The 16,077-nt window shown below is 33.0% G+C and overlaps 1 long non-coding RNA gene and 1 pseudogene across 1 annotated transcript; one reads left to right on the forward strand and one right to left on the reverse strand.

Moving 5' to 3' along the window:
• LOC136033097 (polyubiquitin-C-like) overlaps positions 1-16,077 on the reverse strand; it is a 63,439-nt pseudogene that overhangs the window by 44,547 nt on the left and 2,815 nt on the right.
• On the forward strand, positions 9,198-10,106 carry LOC136033379 (uncharacterized). Its single transcript, XR_010618914.1, has 2 exons — positions 9,198-9,320; positions 9,757-10,106. It is a non-coding gene; the product is annotated as an uncharacterized LOC136033379 (long non-coding RNA).

Raw genomic sequence — 16,077 nt, forward strand, 5'->3', positions numbered from 1 at the left:
AATCCCAAAAAATGATAGGATATTGTAGGGCATCGTAGCATCGATGAGTTTCAGCAATTCTTAACAACTGAGCGTTTCGCTTATGAAGAATAATATCTCGAGGTAAAAACTGATCACTGACCATAACGATTGCCACTTCGTCGATAGTTGGAGCATTGTATCTACGCACATGTTGGCCAGGAGGCGTTTTGTCAGCGGAAATAACAATTTTATGCGTATCAGTAGGCATCAAATCGATGGCTGTTTTGAACAGACGCACTAAATTATTATTTTCGTGGAAAAGATGTTGCAATTGGGAAACGATTGTTCTTTCAACGATGGGAGAAATTTCGCAACGTGCATTCAATTCAGAATTTCTATCACTGATGAAGTACAATCGTAAAAATTTATGATTCTCGCCTGAGAATGGTAGAAGGGACCCTGCTCTATGATAAATTTGCTCTTTTACTTTGAAAGTAGACATAAATTGATCTGGATTTTCGATTTGGGCTCCAAACGACGTCATTTGGAAACATGAGTTGTATTTTCTGATTTTTGACAAAAAACGCTTAGATTCTGACATATTTCCAGCAAGGAAAGTCTTCAATGGCTCTGATGGTGCAGCCAACAGAGGAAGTTTAACTTTTCCTGAGGCGCAACACATTCCCATTGTTTCACCATTGAATTTCAAGGCCTTGCAATAGGGATAAATGTTAGACATTGTCCCGATTTGAACACATCTACTCAAGCTATAATCATCGACTGGGTTGTACCTGAATGCCAGGCGATAACTTTAAGGTTGCTCTGATTCCTCGGCACGCTTTCTTTTCTTACTTTCTCTATCAGCAGCAAACCTGATTTCTTGCTGTTCTTGTGATTCCTCGGCACGCTTTCTTTTCTTACTTTCTCTATCAGCAGCAAGCAGGGCCTTGCAATAGGGACAAATTTTAGACATTGTCCCGATTTGAACACATCTACTCAAGCTATAATCATCGACTGGGTTGTACCTGAATGCCAGGCGATAACTTTCAGGTTGCTCTGATTCCTCGGCACGCTTTCTTTTCTTACTTTCTCTATCAGCAGCAAGCCTGATTTCTTGCTGTTCTTGTGATTCCTCGGCACGCTTTCTTTTCTTACTTTCTCTATCAGCAGCAAGCCTGATTTCTTGCTGTTCTTGTAATTCCTCGGCACGCCTTCTTTTTTCACTTTCTCTTTTAGCAGCAAGTCTGCTTCCGCGTTGCTCTGGTAGTTCCTCGGCACGCTTTCTGTTCTTTCTTTCTCTATCAGCCTCAAGCCTGTTTCCTTGCTGTTCTTTTGATTCCTCGGCACGCTTTCTGTTCTTTCTTTCTCTATCAGCCTCAAGCCCGTTTCCTTGCTGTTCTTTTGATTCCTCGGCACGCCTTCTTTCTTCACTATCTCTTTTAGCAGCAAGTCTGCTTTCGCGTTGCTCTGGTAGTTCCTCGGCACGCTTTCTTTTCTGACTTTCCCTATCAGCAGCAAGTTTTTTGGCATAAATTCTTTGAGCATCTTCATCGGCTTTTGCCATGGTAAGTTCATCAGTCATTGTAAACTTAAACATTAATAAATTTCTACGTGAACATATGTCTTAAATATCTTGAATGACGTCACCGTCAAAGCAAAAATGACGACAACTAATTTCATGACGTCAGTCAACACAGAAACATGACGTCACCTGATCCACAGACAGACACACAGACAGACAACTTATTTTTATATATATAGATATATTCCCAATATATATATATATATATATATATATATATATATATATATATTCCCAATATATATATATATATATATATATATATATATATATATATATTCCCATATATATATATATATATATATATATATATATATATATATATATATATATATATATATATATATATATATATATATATATATATGTTTTTAACTACGTAAAACTTGCGAATATACAACATTCTTTGCTGTCCCATTGTCTGTGCATATAAATAGATTGTCAGGTTTACAGACTCTTGAACATGCAACATATAATGGTCCATGGGAAAACAATCCGTATTCAGATCTATACCTCATGATTCTAATGATTGCCCTTGAGCTTTGTTGATGGTGATTGCCAATCGACCATTCCCTGTGTCGCCGTCGTCATTTATATATCCCCCTGTACCCCCGGCGTCCCCGTTGTAGTTGTGTCCCTGTGTCCCGGTCGTCATTTATATTCCCTGTGTCCCGGTCGTCATTTGTGTCCCGGTGTCCCAGTCTGTGATTTCTTTTTGAGTGTCCCGGGCGTCATTTACATTCCTTGTGTCCCGGTGTCCCGGTCGTCATTTTTGTCCCGGTGTCCCGGTCTGTATATACATTCGTTTTGAATTGGTCTTTTTTTTAGTTTTTAGTTTTTTACCTTTTTTTAGTTTTTTTTTTTAGTTATGCCTCATGATTCTAATGATTGCCCTTGAGCTTTGTTGATGGTGATTGCTAATCAAACATTCCCTGTGTCCCTGTCGTCATTTATGTATCCCCCTCTGCCCCCCGGCGTCCCCGTTGTAGTTGTGTCCCTGTGTCCCGGTCGTTATTTATATTCCCTGTGTCCCGGTCGTCATTTGTATCCCGGTGTCCCGGTCTGTATATACATTTGTTTTTGAAATAGTATATGATGAAATAAATTTTTGAATTTTTCCCTTTTTTTCTTTTTAGTCTTTTTTTGGTCTTTACTATTTTTTTAGTTTTTTTAGTTTTTTTCTTTTTAGTTTTTTTTTATTTTTATTTTTTTAGTTTTGTCTCTCCTTTATTTTTCATTTTTTTCCTTTTTTTTCTTTTTTAGTTTTTTTGTAGTTTTTAGTTTTTTTTTCTTTTTAGTTTTTTTGTAGTTTTTACCTTTTTTTTTAGTTTTTTTAGTTTTTTTTTTACTTATGTCCTGGTCGTCATTTATACTCCCTGTGTCCCGGTCGTCATTTGTGTCCCGGTGCTTTGTTGATGGTGTTTGCTAATCGAACATTCCCTGTGTCCCGGTCGCTTTCTCTTTGAGTGTCCCGGTCATCATTTATATTCCCTATGTGCCGGTGTCCCGGTCGTCATTTGTGTCCCGATGTCCCGGTCTGTAATTTCGTCAGTCGAAAACATGACGTCAGTCAACACACAGACATGACGTCACTCGACAGACCCACCCCCACAAGCACACAGACAACTTATTTTTATATATATACTAGCTGTTGGGGGGCGCTTCGCGCCCCCCCAAGCCCCCTCCGCGCGCGTAAGTCGTTACGCGCCATATTAGTTACGCGCCATTGTAGTTGTGTCCCTATGTCCCACCTGTGAATATAGATATATATATATATATATATATATATATATATATATATATATATATATATATATATATATATATATATATATATATATGTTTTTAACTACGTAAAACTTGCGAATATACAACATTCTTTGCTGTCCCATTGTCTGTGCATATAAATAGATTTTCAGGTTTACCGACTCTTGAACATGCAACATATAATGGTCCATGGGAAAACAATCCGTATTCAGATCTATACCTCATGATTCTAATGATTGCCCTTGAGCTTTGTTGATGGTGATTGCTAATCGACCATTCCCTGAGTCGCCATCGTCATTTATATATCCCCCTGTGCACCCCGGCGTCCCCTTTGTAGTTATGTCCCTGTGTCCCGGTCGTCATTTATATTCCCTGTGTCCCGGTCGTCATTTGTGTCCCGGTGTTCCAGTCTGTGATTTCTCTTTGAGTGTCCCGGGCGTCATTTATATTCCTTGTGTCCCGGTCGTCATTTATATCCCCCTGTGCCCCCCGGCGTCCCCATTGTAGTTGTGTCCTTGTGTCCCGGTCGTCATTTATATTCCCTGTGTCCCGGTCGTCATTTGTATCCCGGTGTCCCGGTCTGTATATACATTCGTTTTTTAGTTTTGTTTTTCTCCTTTTTTCTTTTTTTCTTTTTTAGTTTATTTAGATTTTTAGATTTTTTAGTTTTTTTATTAGTTTTTAGTTTTTTTGTAGTTTTTACATTTTTTTAGTTTTTTTAGTTTTTTTTTTTACTTATGTCCTGGTCGTCATTTATACTCCCTGTGTCCCGGTCGTCATTTGTGTCTCGGTGCTTTGTTGATTGCTAATTTATATTATATTTATATTTATATTTTTTATATTTATTAATATTTTTTTAGTTTTCTTTTTCTCTTATCTTTCATTTTTTTTCCTTTTTTTTAGTTTTTAGTTTTTTTTTGTTTTTTACCTTTTTTTAGTTTTTTTAGTTTTTTTAGTTTTTTAGCTTTTTTAGTTTTTTTTATTAGTTTTTAGTTTTTTTTTTAGTTTTTGCCTTTTTTTAGTTTTTTCAGTTTTTTTTAGTTTTTAGTTTTTTACCTTTTTTTAGTTTTTTTTAGTTTTTTAGCTTTTTTAGTTTTTTTTTCTTTTTAGTTTTTTTTGTAGTTTTTACCTTTTTTAGTTTTTTTTCTTCTTTTGTATTAGTGTGAAATAATTCAGACGTCATATGCGGACAAACACGACGTCACTCGACAGACAGACAGACAGACATAACCCACAAACAACTTATTTTTATATATATTTATTCATATTTTTTTAGTTTTCTTTTTCTCTTTTATTTTTCAGTTTTTTCCTTTTTTTTAGTTTTTTTCTTTTTTAGTTTTTTTTAGTTTTGTACCTTTTTTTAGTTTTTTTTTAGTTTTTTTAGTTTTTTAGCTTTTTAGTTTTTTTATTAGTTTTTATTTTTTTTGTAGTTTTTGCCTTTTTTCTATTTTTTTTCAGTTTTTTTTAGTTATTAGATTTTTACCTTTTTTAGTTTTTTTTAGTTTTTTAGCTTTTTTAGTTTTTTTTTCTTTTTAGTTTTTTTTGTAGTTTTTACCTTTTTTAGTTTTTTTCTTCTTTTGTATTAGTGTGAAATAATTCAGACGTCATATGCGGACAAACATGACGTCACCTGATCCACAGATCCACACACAGACAACTTATTTTATCTATATATATAAAAATAAGTTGTCTGTCTGTGGATGTGTGGATGGATGTGTGGATGGATGTGTCAGGTGACGTCACCTGAAAAAACTGGATTAGGTGACGTCAAAACTGAAAAAACTAAAAAAAGGCAAAAACTACAAAAAAAACTAAAAACTAATAAAAAAAATAAAAAAGCTAAAAAACTAAAAAAACTATAAAGGTAAAAACCAATAAAAAACTAAAAAAAAAACTGAAAAAACTAAAAAAAGGCAAAAACTACAAAAAAAAACTAAAAACTAATAAAAAAAGTAAAAAAGCTAAAAAACTAAAAAAACTAAAAAAACTAAAAAAAGGTAAAAAACTAAAAAAAATAAAAAAAAACTAAAAAAAAGGAAAAAACTGAAAAATAAGCTAAAATAAAGGTAAAAACCAATAAAAAACTAAAAAAAAAAGGAAAAAACTAATAAATGACGACACTCAAAGAGAAAGCGACCAGGACAAAAAACTAAAAAAAAAGGCAAAAACTACAAAAAAACTAAAAACTAATAAAAAAAATAAAAAAGCTAAAAAACTAAAAAAACTAAAAAAAGGTAAAAAACTAAAAAAACTAAAAACTAAAAAAAAACTAAAAAAGGTAAAAACTAAAAGAACTAAAAAAGAAAAAAATAAATGACGACACTCAAAGAGAAAGCGACCAGGACAAAAGGAATGTTCGATTAGCAATCAACAAAGCACCGGGACACAGGGAGTATAAATGACGACCAGGACACAAGTAAAAAAAAAAAATTAACAAAACTAAAAAGAAGGTAAAAACTACAAAAAAACTAAAAAGAAAAAAAAACTAAAAACTAATAAAAAAACTAAAAAATCTAAAAATCTAAATAAACTAAAAAAGAAAAAAAAAGGAAAAAAATAAAGGAGAAAAACAAAACTAAAAAACGAATGTATATACAGACCGGTACACCGGGATACAAATGACGACCGGGACACAGGGAATATAAATAACGACCGGGACACAGGGACACAACTACAACGGGGACACCGGGGGAAACAGGGGGATATAAATGACGACCGGGACAAAAAAACTAAAACGAAATAAAAACTAAAAACTAATAAAAAAAACTAAAAAATCTAAAAATCTAAATAAGCTAAAAAAGAAAAAAAAAGGAAAAAAATAAAGGAGAAAAACAAAACTAAAAAACGAATGTATATACAGACCGGGACACCGGGATACAAATGATGACCGGGACCCGGGACACAGGGAATATAAATGACGACCGGGACACAGGGACACAACTACAACGGGGACACCGGGGGAAACAGGGGGATAACCTGACAATCTATTTATATGCAAAGACAATGGGACAGCAAAGAATGTTGTATATTCGCAAGTTTTACGTAGTTAAAACCATATATATATATATATATATCTATATTCACAGGTGGGACATAGGGACACAACTACAATGGCGCGTAACTATTATGGCGCGTAACGACTTACGCGCGCGGGGGGGCTTGGGGGGGGGCGCGAAGCGCCCCCACCAACTAGGTGTTGGGGTGGCGCGAAGCGCCACCCCAACAGCTAGTATATATATATATATATATATATATATATATATATATATATATATATATATATCTATATATATAAAAATAAGTTGTCTGTGTGTGGATCTGTGGATCTGTGGATCAGGTGACGATCCACAAAAAAGGTAAAAAACTAAAAACTAAAAAAAAAAACTGAAAAAACTAAAAAAAGGCAAAAACTACAAAAAAAACTAAAAACTAATAAAAAAAATAAAAAGCTAAAAAACTAAAAAAACTACAAAAACTAAAAAACTAAAAAAACTAAAAACTAAAAAAAAAACTTAAAAAAGGAAAAAACTGAAAAATAGAAGAGAAAAAGAAAACTAATAAAATTAAGAATAAAATAAAAAAAAAATAAAAAAGATAAAAACTAAAAAAAAAGTAAAAAGAAAAAACGAAAAAAACTAAAAAAGCTAAAAAAAAGGTAAAAACCAATAAAAAACTAAAAAGAAAAAAAGGAAAAAAAAACTAAAAAAACTAAAAACTAAAAAAAAAACTTAAAAAAAAGGAAAAAACTGAAAAATAGAAGAGAAAAAGAAACCTAATAAAATTAAGAATAAAAATAAAAAAAAATAAAAAAGATAAAAACTAAAAAAAAAAGTAAAAAGAAAAAACGAAAAAAACTAAAAAAGCTAAAAAAAAGGTAAAAACCAATAAAAAACTAAAAAGAAAAAAAGGAAAAAAACTAAAAAAAATTTTCATCTAAAAAACTAAAAAAAACTAAAAAAGGTAAAAACTAAAAGAACTAAAAAAGGAAAAAAACTGAAAAATAAAGGAGAAAAAGAAAACTAAAAAATATAAATAAAAATAAAAAAACTAAAAAGATAAAAACTTCAAAAAAAACTAAAAAGAAAAAAGAAAAAAACTAAAAAACCTAAAAAAAGGTCAAAACCAATAAAAAAAAAACTAAAAGGGGAACACTGGGACACAAATGACGACCGGAATACTGGGAATATAAATGACGACCGGGACACAGGGAATTTTCAATTAGCAATCACCATCAACAAATCTCAAGGGCAATCATTAGAATCATGAGGTATAGATCTGAATATGGATTGTTTTTCCCATGGACAATTATATGTTGCATGTTCAAGAGTCGGTAAACCTGACAATCTAAATAAATGACGACACTCAAAGAGGAAGCGACCGGGACAAAAGGAATGTTCGATTAGCAATCAACAAAGCACCGGGACACAGGGAGTATAAATGACGACGACCGGGACACAGCGACATAACTACAAAGGGGACGCCGGGGTGCACAGGGGGATATATAAATGATGATGGCGACTCAGGGAATGGTCGATTAGCAATCACCATCAACAAAGCTCAAGGGCAATCATTAGAATCATGAGGTATAGATCTGAATACGGATTGTTTTCCCATGGACCATTATATGTTGCATGTTCAAGAGTCGGTAAACCTGACAATCTATTTATATGCACAGACAATGGGACAGCAAAGAATGTTGTATCGGCTGACGTCATGAAATTAGTTGTCGTCATTTTTGTTATGACGATGCTTAGTATATTGTAAAACGCATTAATTTGGTTAATAATATACCATTTAAAACACCAAAATGAACATGCTGGAGTAGTCACTCGGTGAGAGAGGGTGTCAGAACGGAGAATGAAGGTCCCAGGTTCAAATCCTGGTTAGGCTAAAAAAGGTAAAAAACTAAAAACTAAAAAAAAAACTGAAAAAACTAAAAAAAGGCAAAAACTACAAAAAAAACTAAAAACTAATGAAAAAAATAAAAAAGCTAAAAAACTAAAAAAACTAAAAAACTAAAAACTAAAAAAAAATTAAAAAAAAACTAAAAGAAAAGAAAAAACTGAAAAATAGAAGAAAAAAAGAAAACTAATAAAATTAAGAATAAAAATAAAAAAAAATAAAAAAGATAAAAACTAAAAAAAAGTAAAAAGAAAAAACGAAAAAAACTAAAAAAGCTAAAAAAAAGAGGTAAAAACCAATGAAAAACTAAAAAGAAAAAAAGGAAAAAAACTAAAAAAAATTTCATCTAAAAAACTAAAAAAAACTAAAAAAGGTAAAAACTAAAAGAACTAAAAAAGAAAAAAAAAACCTAAAAAAAGGAAAAAAACTGAAAAATAAAGGAGAAAAAGAAAACTAAAAAAATATAAATAAAAATAAAAAAACTAAAAAGATAAAAACTTCAAAAAACTAAAAAGACAAAAGAAAAAAAACTAAAAAACCTAAAAAAAGGTCAAAACCAATAAAAAAAACTAAAAGGAAAAAAAGGGAAAAAATTAAAAATGTATTTCATCATATACCAATTCAAAAACGAATGTATACCGGGATGACGACCGGGACACAAGGAATATAAATGACACAACTACAACGGGGACGCCGGGGGCACAGGGGGATATAAATGACGACCGGGACACTCAAAGAGAAATCACAGACTGGGACACCGGGACACAAATGACGACCGGGACATAGGGACACAACTACAATGGCGCGTAACTAATATGGCGCGTAACGACTTACGCGCGCGGGGGGGCTTGGGGGGGGGGGGGGGGCGCGAAGCGCCCCCACCAACTAGGTGTTGGGGTGGCGCGAAGCGCCACCCCAACAGCTAGTATATATATATATCTATATATATAAAAATAAGTTGTCTGTCCGTTACGCCAGATTATCTATATATATAAAAATAAGTTGTCTGTGTGTGGATCTGTGGATGGATCAGGTGACGTCATGTTTGTTCGCATATGACGTCTGAATTATTTCACACTAATACAAAAGAAGAAAAAAACTAAAAAAGGTAAAAACTACAAAAAAAAACTAAAAAGAAAAAAAAACTAAAAAAGCTAAAAAACTAAAAAAAAACTAAAAAAAGGTAAAAATATAATAACTAAAAAAAAACTGAAAAAAATAAAAAAAGGCAAAAACTACAAAAAAAAATAAAAACTAACAAAAAAACTAAAAAAGCTAAAAAACTAAAAAAACTAAAAAAAACTAAAAAAAGGTAAAAAACTAAAAAAACTAAAAACTAAAAAGGAAAAAAACTAAAAAAAAAGGAAAAAACTGAAAAATAAAAGAGAAAAAGAAAACTAAAAAAATATGAATAAATATATATAAAAATAAGTTGTTTGTGGGTTATGTCTGTCTGTCTGTCTGTCAAGTGACGTCGTGTTTGTCCGCATATGACGTCTGAATTATTTCACACTAATACAAAAGAAGAAAAAAAACTAAAAAAGGTAAAAACTACAAAAAAAACTAAAAAGAAAAAAAACTAAAAAAGCTAAAAAACTAAAAAAAACTAAAAAAAAAGGTAAAAAACTAAAAACTAAAAAAAAACTGAAAAAACTAAAAAAAGGCAAAAACTAAAAAAAAACTAAAAACTAATAAAAAAAACTAAAAAAGCTAAAAAACTAAAAAAAGTTAAAAAAAAAAAAAAACTAAAAACTAAAAAAGAAAAAACTAAAAAAAAGGAAAAAACTGAAAAATAAGAGAAAAAGAAAACTAAAAAAACATTAATAAATATAAAAAATATAAATATAAATATAATATAAATTAGCAATCAACAAAGCACCGAGACACAAATGACGACCGGGACACAGGGAGTATAAATGACGACCAGGACATAAGTAAAAAAAAAAAACTAAAAAAACTAAAAAAATGGTAAAAACTACAAAAAAACTAAAAACTAATAAAAAAACTAAAAAATCTAAAAATCTAAATAAACTAAAAAGAAAAAAAAGAAAAAAGGAAAAAAATAAAGGAGAAAAACAAAACTAAAAAACGAATGTATATACAGACCGGGACACCGGGATACAAATGACGACCGGGACACAGGGAATATAAATGACGACCGGGACACAGGGACACAACTACAATGGGGACGCCGGGGGGCACAGGGGGATATAAATGACGACCGGGACACCGGGACACAAGGAATATAAATGACGCCCGGGACACTCAAAGAGAAATATATATATATATATATATATATATATATATATATATATATATATATATATATATATATATATATATTCACAGGTGGGACATAGGGACACAACTACAATGGCACGTAACTAATATGGCGCGTAACGACTTACGCGCGCGGGGGGGGCTTGGGGGGGGGCGCGAAGCGCCCCCACCAACTAGGTGTTGGGGTGGCGCGAAGCGCCACCCCAACAGCTAGTATATATATATATATATATATATATATATATATATATATATATTTATATATATATATATATATATATATATATATATATATATATATATATATATATATATATATATATATATATATATATATATATATATATATATATATATATATATATATATATATATATATATATATATATATATATATATATATATATATATATATATATATATATATATATATAGAATTTTAACTAAGTAAAACTTGCGAATATAGAACATTCTTCGCGGTCCCATTGTATGTGCATATGAATAGATTGTCAGGTTTACTGACTCTTGAACATGTAACATATAATTGTCAATGGGAAAACAATCCGTATTCAGATCTATATCGCATTTTTCTAATGATTTCCCTTGAGCTTTGTTGATGGTGATTGCTAATCGAATATTTCCTGTATCCCCGTCGTCATTTATATATCCTCCCTGTGCCCTTCCGGCGTCCCCGTTGTAGTTGTGTCCCTGTGTCCTGGTCGTCATTTATATTCCCTGTGTCCCGGTTGTCATTTGTGTCCTGGTCTGTATTTTCTCTTTGATTGTCCCGGTCGTCATTTATATTCATTGTGTTCGGGTGTCCCGGTCTGTCACGTCACAAAGTCCTCAATGCCTCTGGTGGTGCATCCAGTTTAGGAAGTTTAACTTTTCCTGAGGCGAGGCACATTCCCTTTGTTTCACCATTAAATTTCAAGGCCTTGTAAAAGGGACAAATTTTAGACATAGTCCCGATTTGAACACATCTACTCAAGCTATAATCATCGACGGGCTGTACCTGAATGCCAGGCGATAATTTTGACGTTGTTCTTGTGATTCCTCGGCACGATACTAAAATTTCTCTTTGAATCGCCCCCTTATATATTTATAATGACGTCATATACAAAGCCTATATACTTATAATGACGTCATATGCGTACAAACAAACAAACATACAACTTATTTATATATATATACTAGCTGTTGGGGTGGCAACTTATTTTTATATATATAGATAGATATATATATACTAGCTGTTGGGGTGGCACTTCGCGCCACCCCAACACCTAGTTGGTGGGGGCGCTTCGCGCCCACCCCCAAGCCCCCCCGCACGCGTAAGTCGTTACGCGCCATATTAGTTAAGCGCCATTGTAGTTGTGTCCCTATGTCCCACCTGTGAATATAGATATATATATATATATATATATATATATATATATATATATATATATATATATATATATATATATATATATATATATATATATGTTTTTAACTACGTAAAACTTGCGAATATACAACATTCTTTGCTGTCCCATTGTCTGTGCATATAAATAGATTGTCAGGTTTACCGACTCTTGAACATGCAACATATAATGGTCCATGGGAAAACAATCCGTATTCAGATCTATACCTCATGATTCTAATGATTGCCCTTGAGCTTTGTTGATGGTGATTGCTAATCGACCATTCCGTGAGTCGCCATCGTCATTTATATATCCCCCTGTGCACCCCGGCGTCCCCTTTGTAGTTATGTCCCTGTGTCCCGGTCGTCATTTATATTCCCTGTGTCCCGGTCGTCATTTGTGTCCCGGTGTTCCAGTCTGTGATTTCTCTTTGAGTGTCCCGGGCGTCATTTATATTCCTTGTGTCCCGGTGTCCCGGTCGTCATTTATATCCCCCTGTGCCCCCCGGCGTCCCCATTGTAGTTGTGTCCCTGTGTCCCGGTCGTCATTTATATTCCCTGTGTCCCGGTCGTCATTTGTATCCCGGTGTCCCGGTCTGTATATACATTCGTTTTTTAGTTTTGTTTTTCTCCTTTATTTTTTTCCTTTTTTCTTTTTTTTCTTTTTTAGTTTATTTAAATTTTTTAGTTTTTTTATTAGTTTTTAGTTTTTTTGTAGTTTTTACCATTTTTTTAGTTTTTTTTTTACTATGTCCTGGTCGTCATTTATACTCCCTGTGTCCCGGTCGTCATTTGTGTCTCGGTGCTTTGTTGATTGCTAATTTATATATAGTTTTTTTATTAGTTTTTAGTTTTTTTTTAGTTTTTGCCTTTTTTTAGTTTTTTCAGTTTTTTTAGTTTTTAGTTTTTTACCTTTTTTTAGTTTTTTTTAGTTTTTTAGCTTTTATAGTTTTTTTTCTTTTTAGTTTTTTTTGTAGTTTTACCTTTTTTAGTTTTTTTTCTTCTTTTGTATTAGTGTGAACTAATTCAGACGTCATATGCGGACAAACACGACGTCACTCGACAGACAGACAGACAGACATAACCCACAAACAACTTATTTTTATATATATTTATTCATATTTTTTAGTTTTCTTTTTCTCTTTTATTTTTCAGTTTTTTCCTTTTTTTTAGTTTTTTTCTATTTTAGTTTTTAGTTTTTTTTAGTTTTTCACCTTTTTTAGTTTTTTTTAGTTTTTTTAGTTTTTTAGCTTTTTTAGTTTTTTTATTAGTTTTTATTTTTTTTGTAGTTTTTGCCTTTTTTTATTTTTTTCAGTTTTTTTTTTAGTTATTAGATTTTTACCTTTTTTTAGTTTTTTTTTAGTTTTTTAGCTTTTTTAGTTTTTTTCTTCTTTTGTATTAGTGTGAAATAATTCAGACGTCATATGCGAACAAACATGACGTCACCTGATCCATCCACAGATCCACACACAGACAACTTATTTTTATATATATAGATAGATATATATATACTAGCTGTTGGGGTGGCACTTCGCGCCACCCCAACACCTAGTTGGTGGGGCGCTTCGTGCCCCCCCAAGCCCCCCCGCGCGCGTAAGTCGTTACGCGCCATATTAGTTACGCGCCATTGTAGTTGTGTCCCTGTGTCCCATCTGTGAATATAGATAGATTTATATATGTGTTTCAAACTACGTAAAAATTGCGAATATACAACATTCTTGGCTTTCCCATTGTCTGTGCATATACAAAGCCGTATGTACTAATAATGACGTTAAATGCAAACGCTCTTTTTACAAACAAACAAACATGCATACACACAACTCGTTTTTATATAGATAGATAGATAGATAGATACAATACAAATTAACTGCGTAAAACTTGCGAATATACAACATTCTTCGCTGTCCAATTGTCGCTGCATATAAATAGATTGTCAGGTTTACCGACCCTCGAACATGCAACATACAATTGTCAATGGAAAAACAATCAGTATCAAGATCTATACCACATTTTTATAATGATTGACCTTGAGCTTTGTTGATGGTGATTGCAAATGCTAATCGAATTGGGAATTGCAATCTTTTAAATTGAAAAGGCAGATCCGTTGGAATCATGGGAATGCGAGGCATAAGAACAGCCTCACCCTCAAAAGGCCCTGTCAAGATTGTGGCCTCTATTAGGTTTTCCATTGTTTTTTACGGCAAGTCGCGTGCCATTGCAAAGCTTTGGTGGGTTGATATTTCTTAAAAGTATTATTGGTACGCCTATTTTTAGTTGTAGCACGTGTGGTGGAAACCCTGAAAGATCTATGGAATTTAAAAATTCAGATGGATAGTTAACCGCTTCACTTGGTTCCAAAACTGTGTCGACTGACTTGTAAAGGACTGCCTGGTCTCGAATCTTGGTCAAAACAATATTGTTGATTTCGTGGACGTCTATATTTTTGGGTGCGAGAATCGCTCTTTCACTTAGCCATTTATTATTTTTATAATTTTTTAGAATATTCGGAAAATACTTTTCAATCAATTCATTTTAGGACGTCACTAAATTACAGAAATCAGCAGGTAGTTGTATACGTCCTGAAATTGAGACTACTGGGAGCTTTCCGTTTCCAATTGCCAGCAATTGATCTGAAAATGTTTGACCAGAGTCATCGTTTTGCAATCGGACACGCATATTTGTAGTTAATTTTAATATTTTTACGTGTGCCCATAAACTAGAATTTTTCAGGCAATCATTCATTTCGTCTGCAGGAGTTGATCTAGGCATTATAGGTAATGTTTGCCTGAAATCTCCCGCAAGCAATATTAATGTGCTGCCAAAGGGTTTCGAATTCCCTCTTAAATCTTTCAAGCATTGATCAGAGCCTCGAGCGATTTTTTGTTTGCCATTGTGCACTCATCCCAAATAATAAGTTTGCATTGCTGCAATACTTTACCCATTCCAGATGATTTGGAAATATTGCAGGTGGGAGTTTCTGTAGAATGCAAATTCAGAGGCAATTTCAAAGCGGAATGAGCAGTTCTTCCACCAGGCAGCAATGTTGCGGCTATTCCGGACGACGCAATTGCCAACGCTATATCATTTTTTGATCGAATTGATGCCAGAATCAGTTTTATCACAAACGTTTTTACCAGTACCTCCTGGCCCATCCAAAAAGAAAATTTCTCCAACGTTGTTATCGACACAATGCATTATCGTATCATAAATGTCTTTTTGTTCCGACGTTAACTTGGAAATGTTATTTTGTACATACGACAATAGATCACTCGTACTGTAACTTTGTTCACGATCCAATTCTACACATGTCGAAACAGCAGCGATACGGTTAGGTGAAGGCATTCCCAAATCCTGAAGAGGTTTGTTGCCATACATACGCAAAAATCTTCTATAATAACTAAGTGTAGTTATAAATTTCTGATGTAAAATCAAAACTCATATCTGACGTCTCTAACTGTTTTCGATGGATTATATCTTCGGACATTTTTGACTTATATTTTTCCCATAACTCTGTAGGAGCTGATGGAGAGCAAGTTGTTAAAATGATGCCAAACAATGCACGAATTTGACTTGGGGCTGACGTTTCGCACGCGTCATTGATGCAGTTATCCCAGTGTTGATCATTCTCCAATAAATTCAGAGCTTGGCATGCACTACGGTAAGTGTCATGTAAAGTACCGTTTACAGTTCTCAAATACTCAAAGGATGTCGGGCCGGGTACATTCACCAAAAGCAGGCGTAGAAAGAAGCATTCATGTTGATTGGGGTGAACGGTGTAGAGTCTCCCTATCGTGGTATCTTTGAAGATGGTAGGTTGGCCGTCGACTGACTTACCCTGTGTTCGACGTTCAAATACTTTATTTTAGTATTCCACGTGTAATACGAAGGCACTTCAGTATACAGCAGTTTTTTTTTGCAAAAGAATCATTATTGCAAAGCGAAAAAAAGCTGTTAATGTTGTATCCGGTGGATTCAGGGCTCTTTGTTGCACGTTGGTTTCCGTGAAAAAAACACGTTGACCATTCTGTAAATGTACCGCTAAGTGAACAACAGCTGGACTACGTTCATGTATCGGAAATGAAAGAATTTGCCAAACAGCCTCATTACTGCTTATGTATCTTCCAGCCTGATATTGTACGATTTCGTCGAAATCTTTGATTTCGGGCTGCAAGCCAAAAACTGC

Source organism: Artemia franciscana, chromosome 11 (assembly GCF_032884065.1).
Source record: "Artemia franciscana chromosome 11, ASM3288406v1, whole genome shotgun sequence".
Taxonomy (NCBI): domain Eukaryota; kingdom Metazoa; phylum Arthropoda; class Branchiopoda; order Anostraca; family Artemiidae; genus Artemia; species Artemia franciscana.